The sequence below is a fragment of the Lissotriton helveticus genome, chromosome 2_2 (assembly GCF_964261635.1).
Source record: "Lissotriton helveticus chromosome 2_2, aLisHel1.1, whole genome shotgun sequence".
Taxonomy (NCBI): domain Eukaryota; kingdom Metazoa; phylum Chordata; class Amphibia; order Caudata; family Salamandridae; genus Lissotriton; species Lissotriton helveticus.
This window is the reverse complement of record NC_136060.1, coordinates 242,059,034-242,071,785: the sequence shown is the minus strand read 5'-3', so window position 1 is coordinate 242,071,785 and position 12,752 is coordinate 242,059,034.

Genomic DNA, 12,752 nt, shown 5'->3' with positions numbered 1-12,752 from the left:
AAGTCTGACCCAGAGCATCAGGGGTCTTAAGATTGCGTGGTGGTCAGTACGTTTCATATTAAGGTCTAAAAAAAGTGGTATCAGCGGTGTACTGACCGGTAGTCTTAACAAATCCCTAAAAAAATTATTCTCACCAGTCTCAAAAGATTTCTTACACGTAGGTCCCCATAATTCTGCCCCGTATAGAGCAGCTGATTGTGCTTTAAACTTAAAAATCTCTAAGGCTGGTGAAATTACTTTGTTTAGGCTATTACCATGTCTTTTCATTATGGGTAACAGGTTTTGCGTAAATACTATTTTACTTTTTTCTATCTGGCTTTTCCAAGTTAAATTGGAATCCAGGGAAACACCCAGATAGCTAAAGTTCTGGAGGTATTCTAATTCGTGTCCATTTAACATCAGATTTTCCTAAAAATTTTTGTGGGGGTTTATAGCCATGTATTTTGTTTTCTTTACATTGATCTCTAGACCCTTTATGCTGCAGTATGTCTGGAACTTGTCAAGACGGTTCTGTAGGCCCCGGGGTGTTTGGGATATAAGTATATTGTCTTCAGCGAAAAGGAGGATTGAGATCCTCTCACCCCCCAATTTTGGCAAGTCGTTACTACAAGCCTCCATACAAGATGGAATATCGTTGACGAACAAGGAGAACAGTGTAGGGGCTAACACGCATCCCTGACTGACTCCCCTCTTTGTCTGTATTTGTTTTGTTAGTTCCCCACCTGGGCCCCACCTACCCTTTGCATAGTTATTTCTGTATAATTTTATAACCTGCTCTAGGAGGTTAGCCGGTAGCCCTTGGTGCCTATGTGTCTCCCATAACAATTTTCGAGGGATTAAATCAAACGCCGCCCGAAGGTCCACAAACGCTACGTACAAGTGACCTTTCTCAAAGTGACATACTTCCAACACAAGCAACAAAACCTTAGGACCTGATCAATAGTACTAATTTTGGCTCTGAACCCTGCTTGGTACTTGGTGAGCACTAATTCTTCATCCATCCAAATATTTATACGATTTAAAACATGCCTTGCATACATTTTCTGTAAGATTTCAATTAAACTAATAGGGCGATAGTTTGCAGGATCATTCCTATCTCCCTTTTTAAAAATAGTAATTATTTCCGTACCTTTCCATGTATCCGGGAAATCTACACCCGCTGCAATAACAATAACAACAAAATAGTAACAATCAATGCACCCAACGTTACATAAACGATTGATATAAGGAACCCAAATATTGGTTCCATGTTTATATAAATCACCTGGTATTTTATCAAGTCCTCGGGGCCTTCCCATTTTTAACTAAGATGATTGCTAATTTTGTTTCCTGGATGTCAAAATGTAAAACTCATTTGAAGTTGGTGATATATTAACATCAGGAAGAGCCTGGTCCTCCTCAGGGACGTCATATAACTTAGTGAAATGATCGATCCAGGTGGTCTCATTGAGAAAAACCTCCCGGGATCCCTTTTCTTTTTTGTTTCCCATTGCCACTATTTCCCAGAACAACTTTTGATCCCTCATTTTAGCAGCAGATAACATACTGGACCAGATTTCTTCATCCCAAGTAGATTTAGCTTTCGCTTGAGTTTTCCTATATTTAGCCCTGGCCTCTTTGACTGCTAAAATATTGTTGTTTTTTATAGCATGGACTAAGACCAACTTTGCGTTGCGACACTCCCTATTAAACCAAGGTTTCCCTGATAGAGCGCGCGAGGCCACCCGACCAATAGTTTTCGCCGTTTCCGGCTTCAGGGCCCATATACTTTTCAAATCACCATATACATCGATCAGGTGACTTCACGAGCTCTATCAAGTTGGTGTGTGTGTGTTCCCTGCTACCAATTTTCGGTGCACCCGACTTACCATCCACCGATGCGGGTGCCTAATGACCACAATGAATCAGGGAGCTAGCTGTAAAGGAAAGGCAGCAAAATACAAACCCAACCAATAACATTCAAATACTGTTTAAATGACCACGGACAACTGGAAGTTTTAAAATGTTTATCTAAATTCAATATTTTCTTGCATGAGGTACAATAAAACAAGGCAATCAATAACCAAGATAACGTAAATCACATAAGCATGAAGAAATAATGACAGAGTAATCATCAAGGTACTAAATAAAATGTAGCGAGAAAATACTATGCAAGTCAGTATTATCTAGACAGGGATAGACTAAGTGTGAGTGACTATAGGAGAGCTTATAATGAATAACACGCTTCACTTAAGGTGAAGGGGCCTTTGAACAATCTAGGCAACGAAGTTCTAGACCATATCAGGAAATGACACACTGCTATGCAAAATATAATTTCTAACAAATGAGAAGGCATAGGAATAACTTTGCAAAAATTATAAATGACTTTCAATAGTTGCAGAAAGGCATGGAAATATCACATATGCAATGTTGAACTTTATTAAAGCAAAAGTTAGAAATTCAGAAGGTGCAAGAATTTCAAGAGGTTCAGAGCAATATTTACCTAGAAAGGTGTGGAAACCAAACCCTGGCCACGGGTCAGTTAAGGACAGGAAACCCTCAAGGAAGGATACCCCTCAAAGGACAGCAGGTGCAGAATGGACACCCAGGACAGGACAGGATACCCTCGGAATAGGAATCAGGACAGGACCCTCAGGACAGGACAGCAAACCCTCAGGACAGGACAGCAAACCCTCAGGACAGGACCCTCCTCAGGACAGGACCGGAACCCACAGTTCGGAAGCAACGCCTGCGCTCCACCCGCTCTGCAGCTATCGATCAAGACCCCGATTGGGTCAGCGAACTCCCAGCTAAGTGCTTTGCCAGCACTTTAAGGTTCAGTAGAACCTTAGTCTATGGTCAAATTCGGACAGAGTGCTCCGCAGCGCTCTGTATCTTCAGTCACCTATTGAGTGCGTTGGGTCAGTGACAGGTCAGCTAAACCAGACAAGTCGGACGGTTCACTAGGTGAACCCAGGGTAGATATACAGTTTGGGGACAGTGTACCACCCCCCAATGTTGCAAAGTGTCAGAATCCCTCAATTTCGATTGGTCCTAAGGTAGGCTTTGGGTAACACACCAATCACAATACACGATTTGAAGCCTTCATTAACATATTTGGGTACCGCCTAGCAGGTTTGGGGTTCCCATGAGAAGTTACACGGCAAACAGTAGCGCAACATTACAATGTATCATATAAGGAGCCACATTCGCTGTTCTCGCAGGGCAGAGGTGACTTTCTCAGGAGCATCTCGCCCATCACTGCCAACTGGCTATGTTCCATCAGCCAAGGTCCCTCGTGCTGCCGAATGTCGCACAGGCGCAGAAGGGACCTCCAATATGGCTCTCCTCTCACTCAGACCCCCATTTCCCGCGGTACATGAAAAGTAAGCGAAAACAAATTAATACATAATAATGTCATTATGAAAACACATCACAGGGTTTGTACTTTTAACTCATCATCAAGAAATAAACTTATTGCATCTAAATGTTAGCTACATTGATACGGACACAAGAGCAGTGGCACGAGCAGTACCACATGATAAGCACAGCTATGAATTACGCATGCGCATAACTTTCCCTCCACTTCTGCAGACGCGTCAGGACACGTGAGTGTGGCTGACGCATGCGCAGTAACTAAAATACAAGCGGCAGCCATTTTTAGGGACACGGATTAATTCATTAGAAATACACATAGGCAAGCTTCGGGAACTTTGCCTAAACAAAATAAATGTTAGTAAAACATACACTTTTGTTACCTTATTACACATAAACGAGGTTCTTGATTTCGGCAAGCCGCAAAATATGCGAAGCTTTGCTTCATCAATCCCCTCTTTGATGATATCTACTATCATCACAAATTATAATGGAACCAGATGCCAACTTTCTTTCACACTTTATAAAGTTCTATTTCTTCCAGCAACCGTTCTAACTTTTCTCTCTCAGTTTTAGCAGGGTGAGAAGTCTTCACCTTTTTGTATATCTGATCATTCACTTCCTCTAATTCAATCTCATCCACACTTCGTTTCACTCCTCTTGCATTTACCTCGTGCTTTTTGGTGCGCTTGCGGTATTTACAGCATAAGAAAATGGAAAGTATAATAAGACCTATAATACCAATTGGCATCAGAATTTTGAATAATAAGCCTTTACCTATGCTAGCAAGCCAATGACCTACATTTTGAGAGACCATCTACCAGTCTCTTCCAGGCACTATCAACCTCGAGTGGTTTGAGTTCCTTTGCCAAATTAGTAAGGTTTTTCACATATCTTTTGATCTGCACACTTTTATCCGGAATATAAGTGCAACAATGTTGCGCCTTCAACATCCGGCAGACTCCGCCCTCTTTCGCTAATAAGGTGTCAAGAGCAAGTCGATTTTGTAAAACCATTGATCTGATCGCAACCATTTCGGTATTGACCAGCAGAAATCCATGAGCTGTTTCAGTAGACAGCACATCTACTATAGTAGACAATTTGCAAATTCTGTGAGTATTCAGAACCACTCCCACTCCAGGTATCAGTGCACTGAAAATACTACCCATAATTTCACCTATACTCTCTCTTTTACTACGCACTAAGCCATTAGTATCTTCATTGCTTCCAGCTTTTCCATTCACATGGTATATTTTTGGGAAAACAATGCCAAAGTAGCAGCTTCCATACCAGTGATCCGGCAATTTGAAATAAGCCTTGTCCCCACAAATGTAATAAATTCCAGGAAACACAGGCTCTGACCCATTTTTGAAACCCCAACCTCCAATTACCTTGTAATTATGTTCGCATTCACTGGAACCAATGAAAACATTATTATAATAGCTAGTCTTCTCGCGGTGAAGACATAGCTTGCCTTTCTTTTCAAAATCCAGCAACAGAGCAGGACCCGCTCCACCAGATGAGGTGCCTTCCATGTTTTCTGCCCACTTTGGCTTTTTCTGACTTTCGTCATTAGCCTTCTTCTGAATTTTAATTCTCCTTTTCTCTGCCATGTTCAGGAACATCTTTTCCTGCTCACGCAAAGAACAAGTCAAGTTATCTCTGTGTGCGTCTGCTATGTCAATGTTACCTATAGTCAGAAAGTAGTCTCCCATATATCTTATGGTGTCAGTTTTGGTATGTACAGGATTCAAGTTCCCACGGATAGGAAGTTCAGAAAAAATCACGTCATTGTTAGAGTAATAATACTGTAACGGTCCCCTTTTGTAAAATAAACTAGCTAAAATGCTACAGGAAATTCCATATGTCAATGGCAGATGATGGTATGTCACGCCTTCAGCCACCGAAGTAGGTAGCTTCATGCAGACATAGCAATCTTCAATTTCCATAGTCTCTACATAGTGTATTAACAAATTTGCGAAAACATTTAAATGTGTCCTGTTCTTCATTCCATGATAATGTAGTCCTCCCTCATCTGATGCTTCTAAGTCTCGTTTAGTTTGTCTCAATGCTCTCTCATGTCTTTCTACACTCTGTGTTGTTAGCTCCTCATTGTCAGTATTTACAACTTCAGTAGGGACAATGTTAGTATCTTTACTTACAGCAAAGGGAATGAAAATTGTTAATCCTATCCAGATAACTATCAGTACTACTACACTACATATACACACCTTGCAACACGTTTTGAAACGGCTGCAACTAGGTCTACCATTCACTGTTGAATCAGACATTTTGGGCTCTGAAGGAGTCTCTCCAACCCCTCTTTTTGGCTTTACACACTTAGCTTACTTTGTGCAAATTCACGGTGGTTCGTCTTCCTCTTCAGCTGAGTACTCTGGGACAGGCTCCCCGTCGCTCACGTCAGTTATATCAAGATCTTCAAGTTCCTCCAAAACCAGTGTCCATTCAGGAGATTTGTACTTTTTGTTTTGTCTTTTTATTCGCTCACTCCTTCTTTTGGAAGAGTCTTCTTCTTGCTCTGCTATCCGAGCACTTCTTCTTGCTTCTGCACGTTTTTCTTCCACTGTCTTTATCCTAAGTCTCAATCTTTTTACAAACCTAGGCTCAAGGTTGTTTCTTTTCCTTAGTCTCTTAGTCGGTACTTGGACTTCACTTTCTTTTCTTATTCTCTTGTTCTCTTTATCTTGTGGTAATTCTTCTCCACTTTCTTCTCCTACTTCCCTTATCTGACTAGTTCCAGGGCTAGCATCAAATTCTTCTGCCTGGTTGCTAATCTGGCCTTGTTCAGGAATATTTTGTTTTTGGCTTTCGATTGTCTCTGTTTCTGTTTCTGTTTCCTGAACCCGTTCTTTTAACCCTCTCTGATCCTGTTCAAGCACTTCGATCTCTTGATTTTCTTCTGCTCGAACTATCACTCTATTTCTAGTCTCTCCCTTATCTGCATCAGGTGTTCGCGGTGGTGTATCGAATACCTGCTCTGTCCCTGTCTGACCTTCTCCTTCCTCAGTTTTGATGTGAATCTCAAGCGGCTGAGGTTCTTCGCCTGTGCCTTGCTTTTCCTGACTAGTCCACTCTCTACCTTCACTAAGTCGTTCTCTTGTTCTGATAGGATCTTCGGTCAGATCAATCATCGGTATCCATTCTTCTGGCCATATGCTTGGCAGCTCGTCTTCAGCTACTCCTGGCTCAGTTTCCTGGACCCCTTCAGCAGGCTGGATTCTTGGCAGTTCGTAGTCAACTACTCCTGGGCCAACGTCTGCTGTTCCTGCAACCTGACTGGTGCTGGGCTGCTCGTTGTCAGTTGCTTCTGGTCTGGCTCCTTCAGGGTCCTCTGCTGGTTGCCCTTCTTCTTCAAATCCTTTGTCTGGCAATACCTTCTGGGTGTGTCCAGCGTGGATCCACTGGGGAACACCTGCGACTTTCACTGCAGTGGTTGTTACCAGGATTACTTGGCGTTTCTTTCCCCACCTTGGTGCCAGACAGCTTGATCGAGTGTGCTTCTTTATTTTGACCCAGTCTCCTGGAACCAAGCTGTGGAGAGGAGTCGTTGGATTGAGGATGCCGTCGTCTCCAATCTGGCGAGAGATAGAACGCACTTGGTCACCCAATCTTCTGCAGTATTCAAGCACCAAATCATCAGTAATACTCAACAGTTTGCTTCCTGGCACCCATGCTTGTCTCATCACTCTTCCCATAATGATTTCATGGGGACTTAGGCCTGTCTTGCGGTCTGGAACACTTCTCAGTCCCATCAGGACCAGGGGTAGGGCCTTCACCCAGGTCATGCCAGTAGCATCTGTCAGCTTTGCTAGTCTGTTTTTGATAGTTCCATTTACTTGTTCCACTATTCCAGAAGCCTCTGGGTGGTATGCACAATGGAGTTTCTGCCTTATTCCAAAGGCCTTACAGAGTTCAGCCAGTATGTCATTCTGGAAATGTCCACCCTTATCTGATTCAATAATGCATGGTATTCCGAACCTAGGTATCAGTTCTTTTAGTAAACACTTCGCTACTGTCAGTGCGTCACTTTGAGGAGTAGGGTAAGCTTCTACCCATTTTGAAAATACGCAAACAATGACAAGGACATATCGTTTCCCTTCACAACGGGGCATGGTGATGAAATCAACCTGTATCCTTATAAAGGGACCCCCTGATCTCCCAATCTTGCTCAGTTCAACCATTGTCCTCTTGCCTGGGTTCATCTGTTGACATGACAGGCACCTCTGGCAAAGGGACTCTGCTACCTTCCTGAACTTTTTACTGTACCAAGTCTGTTGAAATACCAGAATCATGGCATCCCTACCAATGTGTGATCCTTCATGTATTAATCTAGCCATTGTGCCAAGCAAGTGTCGGGGTAACACAGGCATACCAGTTGGGCCCAAGATGACACCATCCACACGTCTCGGTCTACACCCATCCTCCTTCCATTTCTCTCTTTCTTGCCAAGGAGCCGACTCCTGCCACTCTCTCACCTCATCCCATGTAGGCACTTCCTCAAACACCTGAAGCTGGCAGCTGGTTCCTGGCCCCCCTCGTTTTGGATTTACAATATACCGATCTTTGGCACACCATTGAGCCACTCGATCAGCATAATCGTTTCCCAGTGATACTCTGTCCATGCTCCTTTGATGAGCAGTACATTTTACCACTGCCAGTTCTTTGGGCAACTGGATGGCCTCTAAAAGGTCATGAACAACTTTTGCATTCCGAATGGGAGTACCTGAGGAAGTCATGAATTCCCTCTGTAGCCATAATTGGCCAAAGTCATGCACAACGCCATAACAGTACTGACTGTCAGTATACACTGTTATGCGTAAGTCCTTCCCAATTTTGCAAGCCTTTATCATGGCTATCAATTCGGCTACTTGTGCAGACTTGATGTTATATAGGTAACCTGCTTGTTCAATTTTTGTGAAAGACACTACTGCATAAGCAGCACTCAAGCCTCCTAATTCATGTCTTAGACAGGAACCATCCACGAATAGTTCTTTATCATGCTCAGGCAATGGTACTTCTTTTATGTCTGGGCGTGGCTTAGTACTGAACTCTGTCAGGTCAATACAATCATGTTCATCATCATCCCCACCTTCTATTTCCAATGGGTCGGGGAGTAAGGTGGCAGGGTTCAGAATACCGCACCTAACAATGCTCACATTTGCTGCACCCACAAGAATCCTCTCGTATTTAGTCAGCCGACTAGGGGTGAGATACTGTGTTTTAGTTCTGGTCAATAGAATTACCACTCCATGTGAAACATACACGGTCACAGGATGTCCCATGACAATGGACTCACTCTGTTCCAAACTTGCACAGGTAGCAGCTACCGCTTTCAGACAGCCTGGTAACCCAGCAGCTACTGGGTCCAATGTGGCAGAGAAATACGCCACAGGCCTTCTGGTCGTGCCATGTTCTTGAGTCAGGACAGACAATGCGCAATTATCGCGAGTGTCACAGAAAAGGGCAAACTCTTTGGAATAATCTGGCATTCCCAACGCAGGGGCTGTACACAGACAGTTCTTCAATCTTGTGAAAGCCATTAGACTTTCATCGTCCCACTGTACAACATCTGGCATTCCTCTCGTGGTCATTTTTATCAAGGGCCTGGCTAAGGCTGCAAATCCCAGAATCCACTGCCTGCAGTACCCTAATACACCCAGGAACATTCTGACATCTTTTTGAGTACGGGGCAACTGCATTTTTTGAATTATTCTCACTCTTTCTGATGTGACTTTTCTGACACCCTTTTCTATTTGGTGTCCCAGATATTTTACCGATTTCGCACAGAACTGTAGTTTGTCAGGGGCTACTTTATGCCCTTTCTCACACAGATGATTTAGGAGGGCAATGGTGTCAACTACACAGTCCCTGTGACTTTTAGACGCCAGTAGAAGGTCGTCTATGTACTGTACTAACACAGAGTTCCCAGGTAAGATCAAAGTCTCTAGACATTTTTTCAAGATCTGATTAAAGATAGAGGGGCTCTCTGTATACCCTTGAGGGACCCGATTCCAACAATACACGTGACCCTCGAAGGCAAATGAGAAAAGAAATTTGCTGTCGGGGTGCAGGGGTATCGAAAAGAATGCATGACACAAATCAATCACAGTGAACCATTCAGCATCCCAAGGAATCTGGTACAATATCACTGCAGGGTTTGGGACAATAGGGCAGCAAGGAACTACAATTTTGTTAACCTTTCTCAGGTCCTGCACTACCCTATACTTGCCACTAGGCTTTTTGATGCCCATAATCGGTGAGTTGCATGGGCTGCTCATCACTTCCTGTATGATGTCTCCTTCTAATAATTTTTGTATTTCCAAAGTGACACCTGCTTTCACTTCAGCATTCATTCGGTAGGGCCTAGTGTTAGGATATACTGCATTGTCCTTGATGGCTATCTGTATGGGGTCCACATCTTTCATCAACCCCACATCCTTTCCAGTGAAATCCCACACCTCTGGCTTTACGGCTTCCTGTAGTTCTTGGGGCAAGTCCTGCAGGGTCAATCTTTTAATTTCTGAGTCAGGTCTAAGCAACAATAATTTATAAATGCCATCTTCATCTGGGGTCTGTATTTCAACACCTTTTGGTGTGCAAAAGATGGTACAGTTCATTTTGCACAGCAAATCACGACCCAGTAGATTCACTGGACTGGTGTCACAGACGACAAATCTATGCATCTGTTTAAAATTTCCAATTGAAATCTCCATTGGTTCGGTAACAGGAGTACTAATCAATTGATTAGATACACCCACTACTTGGATATTTTCTCCCGAGAGGGGTAGGTTTGGAACGTCCACTGTTCTTACAGTAGAACGGGTAGCGCCAGTGTCCAACAGAAAGGTGACATCATTTCCGTCAACCTTTCCTTCAATATATGGTCCAGACTGGTCTACCGGCAAGGAAGCGCCAAGTACGCACTCCTCGTCCTCCCCTCTCAGGCCCCGTCAGTCCTGATCGTTACAAAGGAAGGTATCATTTAGCAGATACTGCGAAGTTGCTGTATTTCTGTTCTCCCCGCTTTCCCAAACCTCTATCTCTTCATTTTCTGCCTGTCTTCCCCTGTATACCTGCTTGGGTGCTCGAGGCACCTGAACTGTTTTTACCTGGGGTTGAGTCTTTCTTGGTCTTTCTTTCTGCGTCTGTGGAGTTAAATCAGGAGTTTTTTCATTAATATCTACTAATTGGGGACACTCGTTTCGCCAGTGTCCAATTTCGCCGCACTGATGGCAGGGAAATTTCTTCATAGCCTCTTCCCTGCTAAATTTGGGCCGGGGCTTTCCTCCACCCCCTCCCCCAGGACCTTTGTTCTCAGCATTTTTAACCATGTTACTCAATTGTTTTTCCTGCTGTTCTGCGAGCTTCACCTGAGCCCACATCACCTTTTCCTTGAGGGCCTTTTTCTTTTCTGCCATCTCATCCTCACAGTACTTAGCGTACCGTAGGACCTCATCCATTTTCTTAGTATGCCAACAGATTTTATTATCTTTTATCCACTGACAAATTTCAGGTCTTAAACCATTTACAAACCTGTAAATAAAGTGCGTCATATCCTTCAGGTCGATGTTATCAATACCACTGTATGTTTTAAATACCTGCAATAACCTCTCATAGAAGGAGTGCACTGTCTCGTCCCTTTCTTGTGTTGTTCTATCTATTTTTGTCCAATCAGTTTCTTTTGCGGGCACCTTTTCTTTCAAGTGCTGAATCACCTGCTCATATTTTCGCATGACATCCTTTGATGGCTCCCCTGTTTCCTTATTTCTTGGGTATTCCTCACTCGGCCAGTCTATGTTTATTTTACACTGGGTCCATAAATCTACTGGAACCACAATGTCGAAAAACCCATCCAGGTCTTTCCACAGACATTTCTGTACCTTCACGAACCTCTCCACTTGCCTGTACCAGTCAACTGGTTTCTCTCGTAATTTTGGAAAATCGTTCGTGAAGGACACAATATCCTGCCTAGACCAGGGGACATGCACATATTTACCTCCTGGAACTTCGCGCATGGGGCATAACTGCTCAGGTTTTTCTACCTCTCTTAAAGCAAACTCAGGAGTCACTTGTCGGGAGCGAACCTCTTCCCTCTTTTTCGCCCACCTGCTTCTCCATTTTTCCACATCTCCCCATTTCTGCAGTACCCCCATTAATTCTTTAATCTGCAACTTCTTCCCTGCCACATTCAGGTGTTCTATATCTTTGTCTGAGAAGTCTGCTCTGTACGGTTTCTGTAAGGGCTTGGATTTTGAGATATCTACCCCCATACTAACTGCTGTTTCGGTCAGTTTTTCGTGGAGCACTCTGGTGTTCCTTGTAAAGCTTTTACATATGAACGACAATTCTTCTTCAGAGTAGGTATTCAATCGATCCAACCCCACATTTCCTGCCATTAATTCTTCTATTTCGACCCTCAGCTTGTAGAGGTCTAAAGGTTTTGTTTGCGGAGTCTGCTTCTCTAATTCCCGACTCCAACTCTCAATTTCATCCGGAGTTACCAGAGAGACATTCCTAGTACCTGTTGCTGTCTCTAATTTAATTTCTTTTGTATTAAAAGGGTTATGCCTCTGCTGTATTCCCTTTCCAGTCTGTTTGTTTGGTAATTCCAAGAACGCAACTTCAGACTCGCACTCACTGGACTGATCATCTATGATGATCGGTTCCTGTCTCGGGGCTGCCATGACTGGGGTCATAACTGGAGTAATCGGATTTCCCTGACCATTTCCGTATAACGGGACCACCGGTCCAATAGTTACTGGAATAGTCAATGCCTCAGGACTGGTATTTAACTGGGAAATTTTCTGAATTATTTCTGTCCTTTGTCTAGCTAGAGCCTCCTGCTCCTTTTCCACTAGTACCCTTCTTAAAGTTGTGTCATGTAATATCTGTGGGGTCAACGGAGGAGTAAAACTCGGGGCAGTAGGATGCGTTTCACTTGGTCCTCCCCCATAATTTGGTTTCGGGAATAAAGTTCCAGTATTAAAGGACCTGCGCTCTTCCCCATATGGAGGTTGAACAAAAGGCAGTCCTGAATTCGATGGTTTCTCTTCGCTTTCATACAAGGGTCTGGGAAAAAAGATTTTCGTACGTGAATATTTTTCTTCCTGGCTTGCGGGCACTTTGGGATATATATCCCTTGTTTCCGTCGGTTCGGGTTTTTCAGGATAGGGCAATACTTGACCACCCCCTCCCAGTCCCAGGGACCTGTCTTCTTCCTTTAGGAAGTGGCGTCGGGGAACATCTCCTACACTGGAAGGTCGGGTTCCCTCATTGTAAGGTGGCGGACTTCTGGTACAGATGTCATCTATTAATTCATCATCTGAATCCCCCAGGGCCCCCCAATGCTTAAATTTTTCAGTACTTTTTTCACCCGC